This window comes from Spermophilus citellus (genome assembly GCF_964194105.1).
Source record: "Spermophilus citellus genome assembly, chromosome: 3".
NCBI classification, from domain to species: domain Eukaryota; kingdom Metazoa; phylum Chordata; class Mammalia; order Rodentia; family Sciuridae; genus Spermophilus; species Spermophilus citellus.
In genome coordinates this window covers 217,405,006-217,417,105 of record NC_138184.1, presented here as the reverse complement: position 1 = coordinate 217,417,105, position 12,100 = coordinate 217,405,006, and the positions used below count along the sequence as shown (strand labels likewise).

General features: G+C 38.3%; 1 pseudogene across 1 annotated transcript; it reads right to left on the bottom strand.

The window, feature by feature from the left end:
* Positions 1-11,387: 11,387 nt before the first annotated feature.
* LOC308643494 (large ribosomal subunit protein eL22-like) lies at positions 11,388-11,772 on the bottom strand (annotated as a pseudogene). Its single transcript has one exon. The product of its transcript is annotated as a large ribosomal subunit protein eL22-like (transcript).
* Between the last annotated feature and the right edge of the window lie 328 nt (positions 11,773-12,100).

Sequence of the window (12,100 nt, the reverse complement as noted above, 5' to 3'; positions counted from 1 at the left end):
ACCTCTAAGCTTTATACCCCTAACCTTTTTAAAATTTTATTTTGAGACAAGATCTCATCAGGTTTCTGCAGCTGAACATGAACTTGCAGACCTCCTGCCTTGGCCTTCTGGGTCACTGGAATTGCAGGTGTGTGCTACCACATCTGGCGAAGCAGAATATTATCTGTAATGATGTTAGAGAGGTAAGGGGATGGGGGCAGATGAGACAGGCTATATTGTCTCTGTCTCTCTTTTTTCTTTCTGTATTTTTTTTTTCTTCATACTGAGGATTAAAACTGTGGCATTGAGCTATATTCCCAGAAAACTTTTTTATTTTTTATTTTGAGACCATGTCTTGTTAAATTAGCCAGACTGGCCTTGAACTTGCGATCCTCCCGTCTCAGCCTCCAAGGTTGCTGGGATTACAAGTGTGCCTAGCTAGGGACAGTATTTTAAAGTTTCTTTGCTAGCAAGAATTTCTTTTTCTTTCTTTTTTCTTTTTCTTTCTTTCTTTTTTTTTTTTTTTTTTTGAGAGAGAGAGAATTTCCTAATATTTATTTTTTAGTTTTCGGTGGACACAACATCTTTGTTTGTATGTAGTGCTGAGGATCGAACCCGGGCCGCAAACATGCCAGGCAAGTGCGCTACCGCTTGAGCTACATCCCCACCCCAAGCAAGAATTTCTTAATGCAAAATTTAAAATGGCCTCCCTCATAGCAGTGGTCACAGGAGCCAAAAAGTGGAAGTACTCCAAATGTCCATCAATAATGATCAGATGGGCCGGGTGCAGTGGCACAAGTCTATAATTCCAGTGGCTTGGGAGGCTGAGACAGGAGAATAATGAGTTCAAAGCCAGCTTCAGCAATGGTCAAGGTGCTAAGCAACTCAGTGAGACCCTATCTCTAAATAAAATACAAAATAGGGCTAGGGATGTGGCTTAGTGGTCAAGTGCCTCGGAGTTCAATTCCCAGTACCAAAAAAAAAAAAGACCAAATAAACAGAATGTGGGTAAATTCATATCATGGAATATTATTTAGTCATGAGAAGGAATGGAGTACTGCCATGTTAATGCTATAACATGCATGGACCTTAAAAATATTATGCTAAGTGAAAGAAACCAGACAAAATATCATCCTCCCCCTAAGCTCCAGCCCCAGGAGGGAGGCTGTCCCCTCTGCTCACAGACCTCCTTGATGCTATGGACACCTCACATTCTCTAGTTTATCGTGTCTTGGATTCCACATTATTGTGTCCTCTTCAGCATACAGAAGAAAGACCCACCATAAAGTCATGTAGACCTGGGGTCAGATCTCCTGGCGCTTTCTAGCCATGCCCTTAAATAGTTATGTTTTGTTTTCTGCATTAGAAGAGCCCAGGGATCAGCATGGCACTTGCATTCAGGTTGCTGCAGGGATTAAATGAGAGGCAAAGTACTGAGCAGCTGGGAGAGTTCCTGGCACACAAATGCCAGCTCTGTTCTCCCATCTTTGCTCTCTTATCTCTGGTCCCAGAGCCAGTGCTTCTTTGCATCATTGTCATCCAGTTTTTCTATTCCTTTGGACAATGAGCTTATTTATTTACTTTTTTTCACTTTTGTGACAAACTCATTCTTCCCCCTGTGTCAGCACCTTGGTCCGTTTCTCTGGCACCAGCTACCTCCAATTTGCCCAGATTTTGATACTTCCCCTTGGCCTTCAGGAAACGTAGTCTAGCTTCAAATAGAGAAAATTTCCAGTCTGCCCAATCTTGCTACAAGTAAATTATGATCAAGTCAATACTGAGTTCCATGTCCATCTTTTTGGATGGCGAGTACTTCTTAGCTCAAAGACATCTACTGATAACTGAAATGAAAACAAAATAGAAGTTGAGCAGCTTTGTCTTATCACCCACCAGTATTACATTATCTGCACCAGGCATCATGCCTATACCTTTCTTGTTCTTTTCCTAAATATAGATTAAAGGATCCTTTTATTTTTTATTTTATTTATTTATTTTTTTTAGAGAGAGAGAGAGAGAGAGAGAGAGAGAGAGAGAGAATTAATTTCAATATTTATTTATTAGTTTTCAGCAGACACAACATCTTTGTTTGTATGTGGTGCTGAGGATCGAACCCGGGCCGCATGCATGCCAGGCGAGCGCGCTACTGCTTGAGCCACATCCCCACCCTTAAAGGATCCTTTTAATTGTCCTTAACTTATTTTGGCAGGGCCCAGCTTATCCCAGGTTTGAATCTTCCTGATACCTTCCATACAAATCTACAGTGACATTCCGTATTTGCTCTTTTTTTTTGGGGGGGGGTTCATAAAAATATCTTTTTATTTTTTATTTTTTTTAAAATTTTTTTTATTGGTTGTTCACAACATTACAAAGCTCTTGACATATCATATTTCATACATTAGATTGAAGTGGGTTATGAACCCCCAATTTTACCCCAAATGCAGATTGCAGAATCATGTCGGTTACACATCCACAATTTTACATAATGCCCTATTACTAATTGTTGTATTCTGCTGCCTTTCCTATCCCCTACTATCCCCCCTCCCCTCCCCTCCCATCTTCTCTCTCTACCCCATCTACTGTAATTCATTTCTCTCCTTGTTTATTTTCCCATTCCCCTCACAACCTCTTATATGTAATTTTGTATAGCAATGAGGGTCTCCCTTCATTTCCATGCAATTTCCCTTTTCTCTCCCTTTCCCTCCCATCTCATGTCTCTGTTTAATGTTACTCTTTTCTTCCTACTCTTCCTCCCTGCTCTGTTCATAGTTGCTCTTATTATATCAAAGAAGACATTTGGTATTTGTTTTTTAGGGATTGGCTAGCTTCACTAAGCATAATCTGCTCTAGTGCCATCCATTTCCCTGCAAATTCTATGATTTTGTCATTTTTCATTGCTGCATAGTACTCCATTGTGTATAGATGCCACATTTTTTTTATCCATTCATCTATTGAAGGGAATCTGGGTTGGTTCCACAGTCTAGCTATTGTGAATTGTGCTGCTATGAACATTGATGTGGCAGTATCCCTGTAGCATGCTCTTTTAAGGTCTTCAGGGAATAGTCCGAGAAGGGCAATAGCAGGGTCAAATGGTGGTTCCATTCCCAGCTTTCCCAGGAATCTCCAAACTGCTTTCCAAATTGGCTGCACCAATTTGCAGTCCCACCAGCAATGTACAAGTGTACCCTTTTCTCCACATCCTCGCCAGCACTTGTTGTTGTTTGACTTCATAGTGGCTGCCAATCTTACTGGAGTGAGATGGTATCTTAGGGTGGTTTTGATTTGCATTTCTCTGACTGCTAGAGATGGTGAGCATTTTTTCATGTACTTGTTGATTGATTGTATGTCCTCCTCTGAGAAGTGTCTGTTCAGGTCCTTGGCCCATTTGTTGATTGGGTGATTTGTTATCTTATTGTCTAATTTTTTGAGTTCTTTGTATACTCTGGATATTAGGGCTCTATCTGAAGTGTGAGGAGTAAAAATTTGTTCCCAGGATGTAGGCTCCCTATTTACCTCTCTTATTGTTTCTCTTGCTGAGAAAAAACTTTTAAGTTTAATTAAGTCCCATTTGTTGATTCTTGTTATTAACTCTTGTGCTATGGGTGTCCTATTAAGGAATTTGGAGCCCGACCCCACAATATGTAGATCGGAGCCAACTTTTTCTTCTATCAGACGCAGAGTCTCTGATTTGATATCAAGCTCCTTGATCCATTTTGAGTTAACTTTTGTGCATGGCGAGAGAAAGGGATTCAGTTTCATTTTGTTGCATATGGAATTCCAGTTTTCCCAACACCATTTGTTGAAGATGCTATCCTTTCTCCATTGCATGCTTTTAGCCCCTTTATCAAATATAAGATAGTTGTAACTTTGTGGATTAGTCTCTGTGTCCTCTATTCTATACCATTGGTTCACCCGCCTGTTTTGGTACCAGTACCATGCTGTTTTTGTCACTATTGCTGTGTAATATAGTTTGAAATCTGGTATCACTATACCGCCTGATTCACACTTCCTGCTTAGAATTGCTTTTGCTATTCTGGGTCTTTTATTTTTCCATATGAATTTCATGATTGCTTTATCTATTTCTACAAGAAATGCCGTTGGGATTTTGATTGGCATTGCATTAAACCTATAGAGAACTTTTGGTAATATCGCCATTTTGATGATGTTAGTTCTGCCTATCCATGAACAGGGAATATTTTTCCATCTTCTAAGATCTTCTTCTACTTCTCTCTTTAGGGTTCTGTAGTTTTCATTGTATAAATCTTTCACCTCTTTTGTTAGGTTGATTCCCAAGTATTTTATTTTTTTTGAGGATATTGTGAATGGAGTGTTTTTCCTCATTTCCGTTTCAGAAGTTTTGTCGCTGATATACAGAAATGCCTTTGATTTATGCGTGTTGATTTTATATCCTGCCACTCTGCTGAATTCATTTATTAGTTCTAGTAGTTTCTTTGTAGACCCTTTTGGGTCTTCTAGGTATAGAATCATGTCATCTGCAAATAGTGATAATTTAAGTTGTTCTTTTCCAATTTTTATGCCTTTAATTTCTTTCGTCTGTCTAATTGCTCTGGCCAGTGTTTCGAGAACTATATTGAATAGAAGTGGTGATAGAGGGCATCCCTGTCTTGTTCCAGATTTTAGAGGGAATGCCTTCAATTTTTCTCCATTCAGAATGATGCTAGCCTGAGGCTTAGCATAGATAGCTTTTACAATGTCAAGGTAAGTTCCTGTTATCCCTAGTGTTTCTAATGTTTTGAACATAAAGGCATGCTGTACTTTGTCGAATGCTTTCTCTGCATCTATCGAGATGATCATATGGTTCTTATCTTTAAGTCTATCGATGTGGTGAATAACATTTATTGATTTCCGTATGTTGAACCATCCTTGCATCCCAGGGATGAATCCTACTTGATCATGGTGCACAATTTTTTTGATGTGTTTTTGTATTCGATTCACCAGAATTTTATTGAGGATTTTTGCATCTAGGTTCATTAGAGATATTGGTCTGTAGTTTTCTTTCTTTGAGGTGTCTTTGTCTGGTTTCGGAATCAGGGTGATGTTGGCCTCATAGAATGAATTTGGAAGAGCTCCCTCTTTTTCTATTTCCTGAAATAACTTGAAAAGTATTGGTATTAATTCTTCTTTAAAGGTTTTGTAAAACTCCACTGTATACCCATCGGTCCTGGGCTTTTCTTGGTTGGTAGTCTTTTGATGGCTTCTTCAATTTCATCCATTGATATTGGTCTGTTCAAATTGTGTGTATCCTCCTGACTCAGTCTGGGCAAATCATATGACTTAAGAAATTTATCGATGTCTTCACTATCTTCTATTTTATTGGAATATAGGTTTTCAAAATAATTTCTAATTGTCTTCTGTATTTCTGTAGCATCTGTTGTGATATTTCCTTTTTCGTCCCGTATGTTAGTAATTTGAGTTCTCTCTCTTCTTCTCTTCGTTAGCATGGCTAAAGGTCTGTCGATCTTATTTATTTTTTCGAAGAACCAACTTTTAGTTTTGTTAATTTTTTCAATAGTTTCTTTTGTTTCAATTTCATTGATTTCCGCTCTGATTTTAATTATTTCTAGCCTTCTGCTACATTTGCTGTTGTTTTGCTCTTCCTTTTCTAGGGCTTTGAGATGAAGTGTGAGCTCATTTATTTGTTGTTTTTTTCTTTTTTTGAGGAATGACCACCAGGCGATGAATTTTCCTCTTAAAACTGCTTTCATTGTGTCCCATAGATTCCGATATGTTGTGTCTGTATTTTCATTTATCTCTAAGAATTTTTTGATTTCCTCCTTTATGTCTTCTGTAACCCATTGATCATTCAGTAACATATTGTTCATTTTCCATGAGATGTAGGATTTTTCCTTCCTTCTTTTATCATTGATTTCCAGTTTCATTCCATTATGATCAGATAAAATGCATGGTATTATCTCCACCCCTTTATATTTACTGAGGGTTGCCCTATGGCATAATATGTGGTCTATTTTTGAGAAGGATCCATGTGCTGCTGAGAAAATAGTATATCCATTTGATGATGGTTGATATATTCTATATATGTCAGTTAAGTCTAGGTTATTGATTGTGATATTGAGTTCTATAGTTTCTTTATTCAACTTTCCTTTGGAGGATCTGTCCAATGGTGAGAGAGGTGTGTTGAAGTCACCCATAATTATTGTGTTGTGGTCTATTTGATTCTTGAACTTGAGGAGAATTTGTTTTATGAATGTCGCAGCACCATTATTTGGTGCATAAATATTGATAATTGTTATGTCTTGTTGGTGAATGGTTCCTTTTAACAGTATATAATGTCCTTCTTTATCCCTTTTGATTAACTTAGTCTTGAAGTCAATTTTATTCCATATGAGGATGGCCACCCCTGCTTGCTTATGGGGACCGTGTGCGTGGTATATTTTTTCCCATCCTTTCACCTTCAGCCTGTGTATGTCTTTTCCAATCAGATGTGTCTCCTGGAGGCAGCATATTGTTGGATTTGTTTTTTTAATCCATGATACCAGCCTATGTCGCTTTATTGGAGAGTTTAAGCCATTAACATTCAGAGTTACTATTAATATATGGTTTGTACTTCCATCCATGTTTGATTGTTTATCCTTTTTTTAAAAAATTTAGTTTGTTTCTCCATGATTATCTTTCCCCTCGCCCTCTGTCTTTACTGAGGCACTTCCCACTGATGGTTTTGGTTATTGTTTTTCATTTCTTCCTCGTGTAGTGTTTTGCTCAAAATGCTTTGCAATGCTGGTTTTCTGGCTGAAACTTCTTTTAACTTTTGTTTATCATGAAAATTTTTTATTTTGTTGTCATCCTGAAGCTTAATTTTGCTGGATACAGAATTCTTGGTTGGCATCCATTGTCTTTCAGTGTTTGAAATACATTGTTCCATGACCTTCTTGCTTTCAGTGTCTGTGATGAAAAATCCGTTGTTAACCTTATTGGTTTACCCCTGAATGTAATCTGTCTCCTTTCTATTGTAGCTTTTAATATTTTCTCTTTGTTCTGTATATTGGATATCTTCATAACAATGTGTCTTGGCGTTGGTCTACTGTGATTTTGTATGCTTGGTGTCCTGTATGCATCTTCAATTTGTATATCTGTTTCCTTTTTTATTTCTGGAAAGTTTTCTGTAATTATTTCATTCAGTAAGTTACTCATTCCCTTGGTTTGAATCTCTGTACCTTCTTCGATCCCGATGACTCGTAAGTTTGGTTTTTTTATGTTATCCCATAACTCTTGGATGTTTTTCTCGTGATTTTTTTACCAGCCTTTCTGAGTTGGCTAGACTCTTTTCAAGATGATATATTTTGTCTTCATTATCTGACGTTCTGGCTTCTACTTGCTCCACTCTGTTAGTGATACTCTCAATTGAGTTTTTAATTTGGTTTATCGTTTCCTTCATTTCTAGAATTATTGTTTGATTATTTTTTATAATCTCTATCTCCTGATAAAGATGCTTAACTTCTTCTTTTATCTGTTTATGTAATTCATTCTCAATGTGTTCTTTTGCTGCTTGAATTTGCTGTCTTGTATCCTCTTTAAGGTTCCATTCCATCTGTCTAAGGTGTTCCTTGAGTTCTTTATATGACCATTTTTCTGATGAGTCCAGGTCCTCCTGAATATTTAGGCTGTCCTGCATTGTTTGTACTCCTTTTCTTCCTTGCTTTTTGAAGCTGCTCATGTTACTTCTTGTTCTGTTTGGCTGCTGAGTTACTGTTTACTCCTATAAATTTATTTGATGCTTGGGAGGAAAGGTATTAGAAGGGAAGGGAAGAAGTCACTGTTGCCGCAGGTTTCAATGAAGTTATCTCCTCCGCCGCAGTCTGATGACGTCAGTTCTCTGCCATGGTGGTGTCTCTTGCAAATGGCGACAGTTCATTCCCCTTTGCCGGGTGACCAATGCAACGGGTGGGTCCTTACTGTCTCTCCCAAGCCCCGTTTCAAACCTGTGGCCACTAGCTATGAAGGCTCGGTAGGCATTTACCTCCGTAGGAACAGAAGGGCCGACCAGTTGTTTCAGCTGGATGGATTAGTGCTGAGTCACAGCTGTTTGTCTGCGGGAAGCAGGCGAACAGGAGCTTGAATTCGGCCCCCGTATTTGCTCTTGATTGAATGTCCCTTTCTCTAAGTTCTCTGAAAATCCTGCCCTGTGGCTCTCTGTGTGCTTCATAGTAGGAACTATTTTTATATTTCTTTCATTTCCTCTGTGGCATCTAGCACAGTGCCTTATATGAAAGACCACCATAAAATCTTATCAACCCAACTTATTTTTGTTACCAAATGCTAAAGTGAGTCTTTTTAGTGTATTTGTTAAAAGTGTCTTTAAAGGTAGTCTTTCTCAGACATGTGAAAATATAAGGCATTCCCCTATAAACCAGCCCTGAATAGTAAGGATGATTACACATTTTACTACATTTTAATATTTAAGCAAAAGATAACTAGCAATTCCGAACTCCTATACTATGAGGAAACATAGTCAGTGATATTTCACAGCTTTTGTGCAATTAAAAAACAAAACTAAAATTTCAAACCCCTTTTGGTGGCTAATTTCTTAATTAGGACCTAGATTTAGCAAATATTAGTGGTATTGTACTTGCTTGACCTCTCTCTCTTTCTCTTGCTCCTACTTTTTTGGGCTGAATCTTTCAAAGCAAGTGCTGACCTCATGCTTCCCCTTTAAAAATCTCAGCACATGTGTCCTAAAAATAAAATCACATTACTGTGAATATTTCCTTAATACTACCTAATTCAAAGTTATATTAAAAATTTTCATGTATCTCCCAAATTGTTTTTAATATAGACCTTTTTTTATAATCAGAATCATGGATTGTGTTTGATTTTGTTTCTTAAGACTTATTTTGTTCCTCCCTTCTCCTGTCTTTTTGGTTGTTGTTGTTAACAACTTTAATGTGCTTATCATATATGAGTTCCTGTGCACGTGCATGTGCACACACACATATAACTTTTGAAAATAAACTAAGTCTTGGAGAATATTTCACATTTTGGATTTGTCTTGTTTGTGGTTTCATACAACTTGTTGCCCTCTTTCCTGAATTTCTGTAAACTGGAAGTTAAGTCTAAAGGATCAATTGCATTCAGGTTAAACATTTCTGGTAAGAATTCTTTGTGATGATGGGCTGGGGATGTGGCTCAAGCGGTAGCGCGCTCGCCTGGCATGCGTGCGGCCCGGGTTCGATCCTCAGCACCGCATACCAACAAAGATGTTGTGTCCGCTGAGAACTAAAAAATAAATATTAAAAATTCTCTCTCTCTCTCTCTCTCTCTCTCTCCCCCCCTCTCTCTTAAAAAAAAAAAAAAAGAATTCTTTGTGATGCTGTGAACCTCATACTGAGATGTATAATGCCAGGCTACATATTTATACACTTCCTTACTAATGTCGCTTATTTACTTTGTCTTCACCTATATTTCTTTCTCATAACTGTTTTATTCTTATATTATCACTTAGATTGAATACATTGAACATGTTGATAGTCTTCTTTTTACAAGCAATTTTTTTTTCTTTGGAGAGAGAAATTTTAATATTTATTTATTTTAGTTATGGGCGGACACAACATCTTTGTTGGTATGTGGTGCTGAGGATCGAACCCAGGCCGCAGGCATGCCAGGCGAGCGCGCTACCGTTTGAGCCACATCCCCAGCCCCCAATAGTCTTCTTTTAATAATATCTTAACCTTGAGCTGTTAGAGCTATTAGTGTAAATTTTCTTTTTCTTTCTGTTTTGGTACTAGGGATTGAAGTCAGGGGTACTCAGCCACTGAACCACATCCCCAGATCTGTTTTGCATTTTATTAGAGACAGGGTCTCACTGAGTTGCTTAGTTCCTCACTTTTTCTGAGGCTGGCTTTGAACTCGTGATCCTCCTGCCTCTGTCTCCCAGCCGCTGGGATTACAGGTGTGCACCACCATGGCCGGCATTAGTGTAAAATTTTTATCTTCTCGGTAGAAGCAAAGACAACTAGGTTGACCATCAATGAAGCTGCTGAATTTTGAGTTTGGGGTCCTGCTTTCTCCACTGCGATTCTGCTTTCCTTTTTCCCAGGACCAATGAAATATTTCCTCCTCAAGATCTACTCCCCCTGGGCAATATTTTCAATCCAGACATTATCCTCTTCCCTCCAGCTCAGTAGAATAAAATTTCCTAGTTTTTTTTTTTTTTTTTTTGTAGGCAGCCTCTTTCCTCTAGTTTCTTTCTTTTTTTTTTTTAAGAGAGAGAGAGAGAATTTTTAATATTTATTTTCTTTTTTAGTTTTCAGCGGACACAACATCTTTGTTTGTATGTGGTGCAGAGTATTGAACCCGGGCCGCACACATGCCAGGCAAGCGCGCTACCACTTGAGCCACATCCCCAGCCCTCTCTTTCCTCTAGTTAACAAGATGAATAGGCTATATATTATGAAGATCAAGTAGTATGAAGTGCTACACAAAAACAAATAACTGTCATTTAATGCATGTTGTATTAGTTTTCTATTACTGTGTCAAAATACCTGAGACAATCAACTTACAAGGTTTATTTTGGCTCACACTTTCAGTGTTCCATAGTCAATAAGCCCTGTTGCTTTTGGGCCTGTGGCAAGGTAGTAAATCATGGCTGAGGAAGCCTGTTCACCTCATGGAGGTCAGGAAGCAGAGAGAGGGGAAGGGACCATGGTTCCAGTATCCCCTTCAAGGGCACACCCTCAATGATTTAACTCTCCCAACTAGGTCCCACCTCTTCAAGGTTCCATTACCTCCCAGTAGCACCACAAGCTGATGACCACATCTTTCCAATATAGGCCTTTGAGGGACTCTTAGATCCAAACCACAATGCATGCCAATGATTCAATGTAGTATCCCCAAAGTTTGTTTTCCATGGAAGAGAAGGAACAGGCACTATGGAGGTAGACAAGTATTGGTAGTAACAGGAAGAAGGATTTCTGGGTTGAAACAAAAATTCCTTGTGGAAGAAATGAGGTTTTAGGGACAAGTAGAGTATTAAAATCAAACAGATAAAATAGCTTAGATCTGACGTGAACAGAGATCTATTGCACGTACACAAAAGAGAAAGGTGGAGGAAATCCCATAGTCATTTTCCAGTCAACACTGGCATGGGTCTGGGTGCCTTTCTGAAAAATATTTTCTTTCTTATGCTCTCCTAGTGTGTTCTCATCTATCTATCTCTCTCTCTCTCTCTCTCTCTCTCTCTCTCTTCTTTTGGTGGTACTAGGGATTGAGCCCAGGGCTCTGTGCATGCAAGGCAAACACTGTACCAATGAGCTATGTCCCCATCCTCTCTTTTTCTTTATCCTAATTTTCTAAGCTTTCTACAGTCTTTTTTATTTTATTTTTGGTTCCCAAGTTTTATTCAAGACCTCTTACAAAATATTTCAAATAAAAAAGTTTTAATCCTCATCTCCCTCCTTTTCTTCATCCTGGTTAATCTGGAAGTAATGTAATTCATAACTCTCTGCATTTAGTGACTGTGTGCAACCAGTTATGTAGACTAGTCTTCAATTTTTTTGGGGGGCAGGGGGTGAGATATTTCAAATACCTTTTGGAAAAAGCCACCTCAGGTGTTACAATGATCTTGCTCTTGCTCTTTTCGATGGTCACAACCACCCCACAGAGATTCACAGCTTTTCTATTCAATTCTGTCTTGGAGAAGCTGCTCAAAACTGGCAGTGTCCATGATTCCATCTTCTGCGCAGGGTGGGTGCATTCAAAGGTGAACTTTATAACATGCTTCTTCTTCTTCTTCTTCTTTTTTTTTTTTCCCTTTGCCACAAGGTTTTACATAGGCGCCATGGTAGCATCAGAGGCAGAAAGGGTCTTTGGTCTTTAATAAACAAGCAAAAATGATTATTCATAACTATAGTTAGCAGCTATATGGCTTATGATGTGCTAAGAACTGTGCTCAGCAATTTGTTCTCTCATTTAATGCAGGCAACCTGTGAGGAAAATATTATCATCCCCATTAAAATGAGAAAACTAAAACCCAAGCATAAGTTGTCCTAAGAGATATAGGTTGTGGAATCCAAACCCATGAGTTTGATTATTATGGATATTTTGCATTATCCAGAATTGTAGCCTTTATCCCTTTGTTCTCAAAGTCAAA